Source organism: Cebus imitator, unplaced genomic scaffold, assembly GCF_001604975.1.
Source record: "Cebus imitator isolate Cc_AM_T3 unplaced genomic scaffold, Cebus_imitator-1.0 Scaffold17, whole genome shotgun sequence".
Lineage (NCBI taxonomy): Eukaryota > Metazoa > Chordata > Mammalia > Primates > Cebidae > Cebus > Cebus imitator.
The window spans coordinates 6161766-6171340 of record NW_016107332.1 but is presented as its reverse complement, the minus strand read 5'-3'; positions in this window follow the sequence as shown (position 1 = coordinate 6171340).

Sequence of the window (9575 nt, the reverse complement as noted above, 5' to 3'; positions counted from 1 at the left end):
TTTTTTTGTATTTTTAGTAGAGACGGGGTTTCATCATGTTGACCAGGATGGTCTCGATCTCTTGACCTCGTGATCCACCCGCCTCGGCCTCCCAAAGTGCTGGGATTACAGGCTTGAGTCACCGCGCCCGGCTTGAACTGATGATTCTTAAAATTCTTGTAATTCTCAAAAGTAGGGGAAAAAATAACATACTTTGCTTTCCTCTGTAACCAGCTCCTGTCCTTATTCAAAATTTGAATTACTTGTGAAAAATTACAGGTTACTTGAGGTTATGGAGCTTAGCTTAAAATTTCAAAATAAAACATAACTTTTGGTATTGCTTTTTTATATTTAAACAAAAAACATTTGATTTGGGGATGCCAAAGCAAACCTGAAATGCAGCTTGCTCTTGACTATGGCTTAATTTAAAGACAGCTGTGAAATATCTTTATACTAATTAGATTAGTTTATATTAAATAAGAATGAACTGGAAATTGGTGATTTACTCGACAGATATTGGACCTTGAAAATTAAATAATTGTTCTAAAAACATTAGATCAACACTGATTTGAAATGCCTGCTTTGTAATAAGTCATGAGTGAAATGTGTGTTTAGTTCAAGTTGTGTGTTTGGTTTACATTAGCATGACTTGATTATAAAGTAAAGGAAAAATACTAACCAAAGGTCTCTGCAGTCCTCTTAGTTTCTCTCATCCTGAAACACTAGTTAGATTGATTTTTTAAAATTCTCTGTGTCTAAATTATTGCAAATCTAGTCCTGATAATAAATGAAGATGTATGTATGCATGCTTGTATGTGTGAAAAATCAGGAAGCAGTCACCTTGCAGGCTAAAGAACTGGTAGAGAGAATTTCCTAAGTGAAAGTTTTAGGGTACCTATGGTAGCTAGCCTCTTTAAAGACTGATATAGTTCATTTGATTATGATGGATTTGTGGCTTCTTGGAATAGAACTAATTATTTCTTTGGTGCCATTAAAGTCGGTGCATTCATTGAGCATCTACTCTGTGGCTGGCCCTTTGTGCACAACAGGCATATGCAGTTTGTTTTATGTGTTAGGCCAGGCATGGAGTGCAGGGCTAGTTATCTACCGCTCCACCCCCACATGGGGCAAAGCAGAGCTCTCATTGATGGAAAAACTAAGGGGCATATTTGAAGCAAGAAGATCGGGCTCCTTTGCCCATTCTTTTGGAATGTGTACCACTAAATAAGAGCTAACGTGACCATGATGTCATCAGGAGCTCAATACTTTGTCTCCTACATCCTTAGGTTTCTTATATTTAGAGTCAATGTCAGGCTATGGAGTGTGAAGTAGAAGCTACATCTTTGAAGACCATGTAAGTCATAGAGAGGTAGAAGGATGGTTGTGAATGGAAGGGACTAACAGGTGGGGAAGACAATATGGTTAACAAGTCCTGAGGCATGTAAAGATCCCGAGTCTTTCAGCACAGCTGTGGATGTATGTGTAACCAGCTGACCACTCCCACAGGTCTGTGACTCCTTTTAGGTATTATGAGCCCTATCCAGTGTTTTGAATGGATGATGATGACCTTCCTGAGCAACATGGTGACATCACATAAGAACAAAATTAGAGCATAAGGTCAAGTGTAATGAACAGCAAGCAGTCCAGTGTAATTTGATGAGTCTAGATGTTGTTGTATGATAGCAGACATTGTTGTATGCACTATGTTTGCTGCCTAGGCAAGCAGACTGAATGTAAGGGACCAAGGACAAAATAGTGAACACACTGGTAAAGGAAATACATATATAACTTTAGTTCCAGTGGCTCTTCAGAATCATGTTTTGCTTTTGTAATTTGGGATCAGCCCTAATGCAGTAGGTGCTCAGTTAGTGCTTAACTATTGAAAGTTGTAAAAATCTAGAATGGGCAGGGCACGGTGGCTCATGTGTGTAATCCCAGCACTTTGGGAGGCCGAGGTAGGCAGATCATTTGAGCTCAAGAATTCAAGACCAGCCTGGTCAACATGCTGAAACCCTGTCTCTACTAAATTTCTTTGAAACAATGTCTCACTCTGTCACCCTGGTTGGAGTGCAGTGGTGTGATCACACTCCTGGGCTCAAGGGATCTGCCCACCTTGGCCTCCCAAAGTGCTGGGATTACAGGCATGAGCCACTGTGCCTGGCCAGTGCCTAGTTTATATGCTTGAAGCATGAATATCTCATTCCGTATTCTGTTTTTATTCCTTATGCCACATCTATTTTCTTTCCCCTAATTTTTGTCTAATTCTATTTATGTATTTTTGAATAGATAACATTCCCATGTTTTGATATTCAAGAGAAACAAAAAGGAATATAGCGAAAAGTCTCCCCTGTTCCTGTCTCCTCCGGCCTCCCAGGTTTTCTCCCCAGAATCAACCAATGGTATAAGATTTCTGTATGTTGGTAAGATATTTCTGCAAGATAAATGCATATAAATATCTCTCCCTCCACCAGCTTTTTTTGTTTTTAAATTTATTTTGTTTTTATTTTTTAGAGACAGGGTCTTGCTCTGCCCCTCAGGTTGGAGTGCAGTGGCATGATCTTAGCTTACTACAGCCTCAACCTCCTAGCCTCAGGTGATCCTCCCACTTTAACCTCTCCAGTAGCTAGGACGACAAGTGCATGCCAGGCTAATTTTTTTTTGTATTTTTTGTACAGACAGGGTCTCACTGTGTTGCCTTGCTGGGGCTCAAGAGATTCTCTTGCCTCAGCATCACAAATGCTGAGATTATAGGTGTGAGCATGACAGGTCTCAATTTATTTTAAAGATGGGGCTTAATTTGTCATCCAGGATGCAGTGCAGTGGTGCAAATGTAGCTCACTGTAGCCTTTTTGTAGAGAAGGGGCCTTGCTATGTTGCCCAAGCTAGGCTTGAACTTGTAGCCTTAAGCAATCCTCCTGCCGTGGCCTCCCAAAGTGCTGGGATTACAGGCATGAGCCACTGTACCCAGCCTGGTCTCCCCCTTTTACATGGTAGGCTACTGTGCAAAAAATTTTGTGTACCTTGCCTTTTTCACTGAACAATATATCTTAGACCTCATTCCATGTTGTCTATACTTAAAAAAAAAATCATCTGAGATTTATCATCACCCTAAATTACTCCAACATGCTGCTGACCACGACCTCTCCCTCACTTCCACACACAATTTTCTGGCTTCATCATGATCTCTCATCTCCTGACTCATTACTATTCTGACATTCTATCATCAGTTTCCTTATCTTTTCCTGTCTGCCCAGACACCTTCCTACTTAAGCACTCTCAACTGCCTTGGCAAATTACTGGCTTGCTGCAGATTTTTTTCCAGCTGATAAAACTCTGTGGATTTATTCAAACATCCTTTTCCATTTTCTTACACCTGGGCTTCTGGGTGTTCTAGAGGAAATTATACTAATGTGCAGATGGGTGCCACAACACATTTATGATAACTGATCTCACATGTCCCATATGCCCAGAAGTTATATGTCCCTAAGCTCTTCAACTCATTGTCTTCAGTCACTCTTCCCACCAGAATGATTTTTTCTAACATTGCAAATGTGATCACATTAGAATTTTTTTATTGCATCTTATCACCTATAATATTGTTTCTCAACATGAGATCATTGGTCCACCTGTGTCAGAACCACGGAGTTCAAAGTCATTTATCCCAAGAAATATGTTTTTGTTTTTTAAAAACTACTTTTATTGAGGTACAGAAAATATGCCTAATTTAAGTGTACATCTTGATGAATTTTGACAAATGTATGTACACCTATGTAACCACCACTGCGATCGAAAACATTTTCATTACCTGCAAAGTTCCCTTGGGCCCCTTTGGAGCGAGTCAGTCTCTCCTCCACCCAAGGTAACCACTAATCCACTCTCTCTAGAGACTACTTTTGCCTGTGTTAAAACTCCATATACCCCGGCGGGGCGCAGTGGCTCACGCCTGTAATCCCAGCACTTTGGGAGGCTGAGGTGGGCGGATCACCTTAGGTCAGTAGTTTGAGACCAGCCTGGCCAACATGATGAAACCTTGTCTCTACTAAAAATACAAAAAATTAGCTGACTTTGGTGGTGGGCAACTGTAATCCCAGCTACTTGGAGGCTGAGACGGGAGAACACCTTGAACCCAGCAGGCAGAGGTTGCAGTGAGCTGAGAACGCACCACTGCACTCCAGCCTGGTCAGCAAGAGCAAAATTCCTTCTCAAAAACAAACAAAAAACTTTGTATACCCTTTTCACAAGGTGGCGCCAAAGGCAAAGAAGGAAGCTCCTGCCCTTCCTTTTGGTGAAGGCTTTGAAGGCCAAAGGAAGTGTTGAAAGGTGTCCACAGCCACACACACAAAAAAGAACCATATGTCACCCACCTTCCCGTGGCCCAAGGACACTGCGACTCCAGAGACAGCCCAGATACCCTCGGAAGAACGCCCCCAAGAGAAACAAGCTGGACCACCATGCTATCATCAGTTTCTGCTGACCACTGACTGCCATGAAGACCACATAAGATGCTCACTAGTTTACTTTCTTCTGTGGCCAAGATTGCCACCTTTGACTATCTAGGAACCAAGGTAACTTTGAGAGAGAGGTGAAAGGAACTCCTTCTCTCTGTTACTTTTCATTGGTTTGTGAGTTTGGAGCTTGTTAGATTCAGTTGTGAATGATAGAAAACCCAAAATAACAATGGCCTCAACAAGTAGACATTTATTTCTCCCTTGCAATTAAGTTGGAAAGTAAGCAATGGAGAATTGATACCATGTCACTGTTCCACCATCTCCAGGCTGTGCTTCTCTCCCTCATGACCCTAGATGGAAATCCATATATCATATCTATATTCTAAACAGCAGGGTAAAGGAAAAGCAAGGGAGGAGGGCATGCCCCCACCCTTAAGGACATGAAGTTGCATGTGCCACCTCTGTTTGCACCTCATTGGCTAGAATGGGGTTGCACTGAGCTCTCCTAGCTGTAAGGAAAGTGAGAAATGTAGTCTTTATCCTAGGCAGCCACATGTCCAGCTGAAAATTGGGATCTGATTACTATAAAAAAAAGGAGAAAATGGCTAGTTGAGCACCACTGGGTGTCTTTTGTGTAGCAGAGTCACATTAAAGCAATTCCCATTCAATCTTGTTGGGATATATCTATCTCATTGCATGTCTTGAAGAACTCAGGAGGTGGTGTTCCCGTTGTCAGTTCATGGGGTAGGCCCCAACTCTGGTGTGGAGCTTATGAATCTAAGGACAGGCTTCTATGGGGACATAGGGATTCTCTGTACTCATTAATAATGTGAGATTTTAGTTATGTTTCTGTTCATGTTGGCTCCATGGAGTGCTTTAGTAGCCAATAAGAAAAAAAATGGCAATTTACTATATACATTATTAGTCAACACTTAATGATAGCCAAATGACACTGTACAAACAAAGATTTCTCAGTGTATCAGAAAAGGTGGGTGGGGAGTGGTAGGCATATCACACAATACCTGGTGTCATACTAAAGGCACCCAAACCTGACACTTCACAGTGGCAGGTTATATGAAATTTGTGTTGTATGTTTAGGTGATTAAAAAATATATATGACATCTATCCCATCGAGTTGATGTTAATTTGGATGGAATTGCCTTTATAATTGTACTTATAAATTTTTTTGGTTGTCATGATTATATAAGAAATAAAAACGAGGAATTTATCGTAGATTTATATTTGTCCATCTTTAGATAACATTATAGTAACAGTAGCACTGCCTGCACTGATGAGGCCACAGAGAACCTTTTCCCTTTCAGAAGGGTCAACACATTCCTCAAGGAGAGGGCACAAGGCTGACATTGTCAAGCCTGGGTATGCAGTGTCACAGGCCTAGACTGCAATTGGGATCTGGGTGATCTTAGGCAAGTTTCCTCATTTGTGAAAATGGTAATGACAATAATGTCCTCATTGGGATTTGTGCGAAGACAAAAATTAAATAATATATTTAAGGTTCGTACCTGGTAGGCTGTTGCCTGGGTCATTGCAGGTTTGCTTCCCCTCTTCAAGAAGCAGTCCCTGTATCCTCCAAGTTTTCAAAAGGTATCAGCTGCAAATAAGCATCTAAAAAAAGTGTTCCAGAAAATCACTGAATTCTTTGGTCACCCAATGCAACCTAAAAATATGGAGAAAGACTAAGTAGAGAAAAAACTCCAAAATAAATCATTCCTTTACAGGATAACTTTGTCAAGAGCGCTGATGAGCACTTTGTCAAAAGCACTGAAACAGCCTTGCCATGGCCATAGACTATACACTGTCCAATAAGGAGGAGAAGGTGGAAAAGTGATGGTCTTCATCTCTATAAATGCCATGTTGACCTAACTTTTAACTTGGCTCTCCACACTGATTAAATCACCTGGGTACATAAAGAAAAATCACTTTGTCTTCTGTAGTTACACATTTATTTCTTCTTAAATATCAAATTAAAAAGAAATTCCAGTGCCAGCAAGTTGTGACTGAAATAACTATCTAGATATTCTTTCTTGGTCAAATACTTGGAACCAAGAGATTACTACTGACTTCTTAGGAGGCTGTATTCATATGTTTCTAATTATTATTATTATTATTATTATTATTATTATTTTCGAGACGGAGTTTCACTCTCGTTACCCAGGCTGGAGTGCAATGGCGCGATCTCGGCTCACTGCAACCTCCGCCTCCTGGGTTCAGGCAATTCTCCTGCCTCAGCCTCCTGAGTAGCTGGGATTACAGGCACGCACCACCATGCCCAGCTAATGTTTTGTATTTTTAGTAGAGACGGGGTTTCACCATGTTGACCAGGATGGTCTCGATCTCTTGACCTCGTGATCCACCCGCCTCAGCCTCCCAAAGTGCTGGGATTACAGGCTTGAGCCACCGCGCCCGGCTCTAATTATTATTTTAAAAATTCTATGTGGCTTATTTCACCTCTATTTTGTTAGGGAGAAAAAAGCACTTTGAATTTTTGGGATGAGAGGGAAGGAAAAGGCTTTTCTAAATTTAATTTCTAATTTAATTTAATTTTATTTTATTTTTGAGACAGAGTCTTGTTGTGTCGCCAGGCGCCAGGCTGGAGTGCAGTGGTGTGATCTCGGCTCATTGTAACCTCCACCTCCCAGGTCCAAGCAATTCTCCTGCCTCAGCCTCCTGAGTAGCTTGGACTACAGGCACGCAACACCATGCCCAGCTAATTTTTGTATTTTAGTAGAAATGGGGTTTCACTATGTTAGCTAGGATGGTCTCCATCTCTTGATCCCATGATCCGCCTGCCTCAGCCTCCCAAAGTGCTGGGATTACAGGCATGAGCCACTGCGCCTGGCCTAAATTTTTACTTTTTTTGAGATGGAGTCTCACTCTGCTACTCAGGCTGGAGTGCAGTGGCATGATCTTGGCTCACTGCCACCTCTGCCTTCCAGGTTCAAGTGATCCTCCTGCACAGCCTCCCGAGTAGCTAAGATTACAGGCGAGAGCCACCACACCCAGCTAACTTTTGTATTTTCAGTAGAGACGGGGTTTCACCATGTTGGCCAGGTTGGTCTCGAACTCCTGACCTCAAGTGATCCACCTGCCTCAGCCTCCCAAAGTGCTGGGATTACAGGCATAAGCCACCATGCCTGCTGGAAAAGGCTTTTATTTGAATGAGGCACTGCTCCTTTTTAAGAGACAGTCCCTTTGTGTTGCTCAGGCCAGAATGCAGTGGCACCATCTGGCTCGGTGCATCCAAGAACTCTTGGACTCAATTATCTTCCTGCCTCTGCCTCCCAAAGTGCTAAGATTGCAGGCATGAGCCACTATTCCCAGCCAGAAACACTTGGCATTCTTAATGCCAATTTTATGATACATTGAGAGCCAAAGGAAGACTCAGAGAAGAAACCAAAATACCATACGACTTTTTGGATGGCCAGCGATTTATCTTAAGAAACAACATACTGAACCCTAATGCAACTTCCTTAAACTTCTGATCATTTGTTTTCTGAGAATACTGTTGGTCTCAAATCCAATGTAACTCAAATTATTTCAATTGTAAGAATAAGACTAGGCAGGGTGCAATGGCTCACACCTGTAATCCCAACACTTTGAGAGGCTGAGGTGGACAGATCTCTTGAGCTCAGGAGTTTGAGACCAGTTTGGACAACATGGCAAAACCCCATCTCTGCAAAAAATACAAAAATTAGCCAGGCATGGTGGTGCACACCTATAGTCCCAGCTACTCGAGAGGCTAAGGTGGGAGGATCATCTGACCCAGGGAAGTCAAGGCTGCAGTGAGTGAGCTGTGACCATGCCATTGCACTCCAGCCTGCATGACAGACACGAGGCCCTGTCTCAAAATAAATAAATAAATACATAAAAAAGAATAGAACTCACCAAATTCATGCAAATAATAAAATTATATTTTTCTCTGCCTTTTAGTGGCATATTGTTTTGTTTTAAAACAAAACAAGGTGAAAGCTATCTTCTATTTAGGCTATTAATAGGAGTTTGGGTTTGGGTTAACATTGACATAGAGTTTTATTTTTTATTTCTAATCTATTTTGTTTTTTCAGAATTTCTTAGTAGATTTTTACCATATAGCCTTAGAAAGGCATCTTTTGATTTTTCTATACATTATTGCATAGTGAGATTAATCTTTTTCTTCCTTCAAGAGAAAATGAAGCCTCAAATCCTCAACAATAAAAACCCTGAAGAAAAAGAGAATTTGCTGAGAAGAATGCCATTATCCTCTTGCAAATCCTTTCCTTTCTCTTATTCTCAGTCCTGCTGTCTCATGCACCCGAAAATAATACAACATAGTTTCAGTGTGGTGATTGGTGCTATAAAAATGCTGTTAAATAGAAACCCACAGTGGCATCCTTCAGGGTAAAGATGGCTTCTGTCACAGAGAAAGCCAAAAGCCTAACAGTGTAAGAAAGCAAAACTCAGAATCAAGTGTTTTCTGGATCCTGATTATTTTTTAAAACAGTAGCCATAAATGCCATATTTCCAAGCACAAAATGAAAAAGGAGGAAAGTTTTTAATTACTACTGAGGGCAGGTCAAGAAGAAACACATTTAAGAAAGATTAGACACAAGATTAGACACCTGCTGGCAAGTGTTCATTGTATTTTCCCAGGGAAAGGAGAAGGGAAGGGAAGAGTCAGCATGTGTTAATAAATGATTAGAAAATTGGAAAGGAAATACCCAGTACAGCAAAATCAACCATCAAATAAACACACCCCAGTGATGGGGTCACCAAAGCCCAAAGAGGCTCAATCTCCTGCAGTTTAGGAATGAGGGAAAGGGATCAGGAAAAGGATAGACAGGTATAGGCTTTCCTACCCTCCCTCCCGTAAATTCAAGATTTTACACAAAGCTTTGGTTTCTAGCAGTAAACATGGAGTTACATTCGTTCGTCTCCTATTAAACAATCTTGTGGCCACTTTGACATAAGTTTCTAGCACCTGCATAAAAGTTCCTGAATGACTTGTATATACATTCATATTCCCTTTCTTGGCCTCCTGACCCCACTTTCTACATGGAAGGCCCCCAATTGCATCTCTCTATTTTAGGATTAAAAATTAAGTAGGTTTGATCCATCTAAAATACAGCAGTGTCTTTTTTTTTTTTTTTT